The sequence below is a fragment of the Lolium rigidum genome, chromosome 3 (assembly GCF_022539505.1).
Source record: "Lolium rigidum isolate FL_2022 chromosome 3, APGP_CSIRO_Lrig_0.1, whole genome shotgun sequence".
NCBI classification, from domain to species: domain Eukaryota; kingdom Viridiplantae; phylum Streptophyta; class Magnoliopsida; order Poales; family Poaceae; genus Lolium; species Lolium rigidum.
In genome coordinates this window covers 323,073,521-323,077,113 of record NC_061510.1, presented here as the reverse complement: position 1 = coordinate 323,077,113, position 3,593 = coordinate 323,073,521, and positions in this window count along the sequence as shown.

The window sequence follows — 3,593 nt, the reverse complement described above, 5'->3', positions numbered from 1 at the left end:
GCGATCCCCTATACTTGTGGGTTATCAGAGGACTCCCACAGGATTGTCCTGGCCATAGAGTTGGCCTCCGCCGTCGCCGCCTGGGCCGCCGTCGCCTCCGGCCCCGCCGCCGCCTCCATCGCCGCCCACGCCTCCGCCGCCGCCTCGTTCGTCTGGGCCGCCGCCTGCAACCCCGCTAGATGGGCGTGGAAGCGGGCCCTGTCCCTAGCCGCCTCCACCACTGCTTCGTCTCTGGCAGCGATGGCGCCCGCCAGCTCCCGGTTCTCCTGCTCGACCCGGGCGGGAGAAGGGCCCCTCCGCTGGGATTATACACTGCCTGTTGAACCATTTGATGTATAGGGATGTGACTTTATGGGGCCATTTCCTGCCTCTAAATCGCATCATACTCACATTTTAGTTGCAGTGGATTATGTTACTAAGTGGGTGGAAGCATTTCCGACAAAGAGTGCTGACCATGCTACTGCAATGAAGATGTTGAAGGACATCATTCTTCCCAGGTTTGGAGTACTTATATTTTTAATTACTGATGGTGGTTCTCACTTTATTCATCAAGTTTTTAGAAAAACTTTGGCTAAATATGGTGTTAATCATAGAGTAGCATCTCCATATCACCCAAACTAGTGGACAAGTTGAATTGAGCAATAGGTAATTAAAGCTTAATTATATTGAAAAAGACAGTTAATAAATCTAGATCTGATTGGCCAACTAAAATCAATGAAGCATTATGGGCTTATAGAACTTCTTTTAAAAATCATATGGGAATGTCTCCTTATAGAATGGTCTATGGAAAAACATGTCATCTACCAGTAGAATTAGAACACAACGCTAGGTGGACCATTAAGGAGCTTAACTTTGATTTTAAAACTGCAGAAGGGAAGAGAATCCTAGACATAAAATTACTGGATGAATGGAGAAATGAAGCCTATGAAAGTGCTAGATTGTTTAAAGAAAAGGTTAAACATTGGCATGATAAAAAGATAAAGAGGAAGGAATTTAAAGTAGGATACCAAGTGTTATTGTTGAACTCTTGTTTCAAGTTTTCTGCATGTAAATTAGCATCGAGATGGCAGGATCCATTGGTTGTGCAAGAGGTGTACCGCTCCGGAGCCATCCGTCTCCATGGAGATTACAAAGGTAAACCTCATGTTGTTAATGGACAACGTCTCAAACATTATATTAAGGAAAAAATTTCATAGGGAAGGTGGAAGAGTTACATCTCCAGACTCCGGAAGCTATCATCGCTGATAATTTCCCTCTATCAGACAGCGGAAACCAATAAAAGTGTAGATCTGGTACATAGCGATCTCAGAATCTTTTCATATTTTAGGATAGTTACTTTTTTGCAAAATAAGGGAGTTTCACGAAAGATTTGGGCTATCGGAGTCACGACTGGCTAAAGACCCCAGGTGACGCGCCCTAACTTGTTGGGCATGCCACCCGAGGTTGTTCGCGCTTCGGACTTCCTTTTCGCCTCGTTTTCGGCTCAAACTCTTCGTTTTTACCAAAAAAAAACAGTCAATATATACCCCCTCTGCCGATCTAATCTCGCATCGAGTCTTTTTCGAGCAATCATTGTTTCTACCCTGTCTTTCAGATTTGTCTGCACCAAAACTTTAGCTATGTCTTTGGGAGACTCCTACCAATGCTCCTCCATGCAAGATTATGATGAGCTCGATGGGCTCAGCCTTACATCCATGTGGAGGGGGAGAAGGAGGAGGGATCCCTTCGAAGATGAAGCTGAAGAGGAAGAGGAGGAGCAGAAGGAAGAATAAGAAGATGATGAAGAAGAGGAAGAAGAGGACCACAAACACATCACCAACAATGAAGAGAAGGGGAAGATTCATGTACCTGTCATACCAGTTGCTGCTGCGAGTGTTATGCCTCCTCAAGCGATGAGCGCACCACTCGCATAAGAACTAGTGGAGGATTCCCTGAACACGTCTTATCTTCCAAGCATCTTGTTATCAATCTTCGTCGCAGGGAAATCGCGAAGATCCCAGCTAGGGATCTTCCAGGAGAGTGGTATCATCACATTCCCAAAAGGAAGAGAGGGTCTACACCGAAATGGAAGCGTAGCAGGGTGATGATTGGAGGGAAGCTTTGTGAAGATCTACAAGGAGTTCTATGTAGCTTCATCAAGCTTATAATCTCATGATGAGCATAACCCAAGACCTCCAAGACCATAATGACCCAAAGCATCAGGAGAAGAAGAAAAATAAATAATATCTGCATGAACACTCAAGCTTGGGGGAGTAATATCAAGTCTTTATGCTTTTTAGTTTATCATACCATTTTTAGTTCTTCATCTTAGTTTTGGTTTTGCTTTCATCTAGTAGTATCAAGTCTCTCATAGTTTGGAAAGCTCTTAGAGCATTATCATCTGTCTTTGGTCAAGTGGGTTTTAATGAATTTGGAAGTATGGTGTCGATCATCCATGATTCTTTTGTATGGAGATTTATGGTTAACACTCATGCAAATGTGTTCCTCATATTTATAAATTTCAATGACATCTTATCTTGAACTTAATTAACTTTAGAATGTTGGAAAAGTATAGAAGTTTGTAAGTATGGCTTGCAAACAAAGGAAAGATCCATGCAATTAATACTAAGCACTATAAGAAAAATAAAATACCTTGAAGTTTTGTTGGAGATGTGGTCTTGGAGAAAAAATAGTTAGGAAGAGGAGATAACAAGGAAGTATGAGATATTCTTGTGCTACTTGGCAATCAACGGGAAACTGATGTCATGTATATTTCAATACATATGCTCGAACAAGTTTGTGAATGATAAGGTCGGCACCCGAGGTTTCAGTTAGCCATGGAAAGTGAAAGACAAAGGTGGATATAAGGCATATGACATGATTGAAAGATCCATGATTAAGGTTTATACTGGTTACTAAGGGGCAAGACTATTAACTGATCATATAAAGGAAAAAAGCAAAGTGTTTGATAACATCAAACTTCATGATCTTCGTGTCATTTAACAATTCCTCTTCTTGTACCTAGTTGCTCTATGAGAGTTTATATTTAGTGCAAAGGCAGCGTAAAAGAAGAACAAGCTGGTAAAGGCCAAGCATAAAAGTGATCTATACTTATAGACACACATGAAACATTGTTCAATTGTCCAGCATGCAATGGTTAGTCTTTCTCAAACGGTAATAGGTAATTGCTAGAGTTTCTATTATGGAGTTCATGTTTGTATGATTGTTGGTTCACAAATTTTGCATTACAATTGAATATGCATAAGTTGATGATGCAATGTTCGTATTTCTTTTATCAACCATAAGTTCATTGATGCATGATATGATCTATTCGCTTATTTGCTCGAGGAGGAGCAAAGGTTTAAGCTTGGGGGAGTTGATACGTGTATGTTGCATCATCATTATTGGTATATATATGATTAGTTTTTATTGTTATTTTCCTTCATACATCATTTTCTATGCATTTTTAGTCGATTTCCGGGACTTTCCCACAAGTCCCCTTCATTATTCCCGGGAGGCAGAAAACCTCCTTTTCGTATTTTATTTGTTTTATGACTTTCAGGATAGCTAAAAATCGAGGAAAAAAATACATGATCAGTTTTTCACCCGGAGAA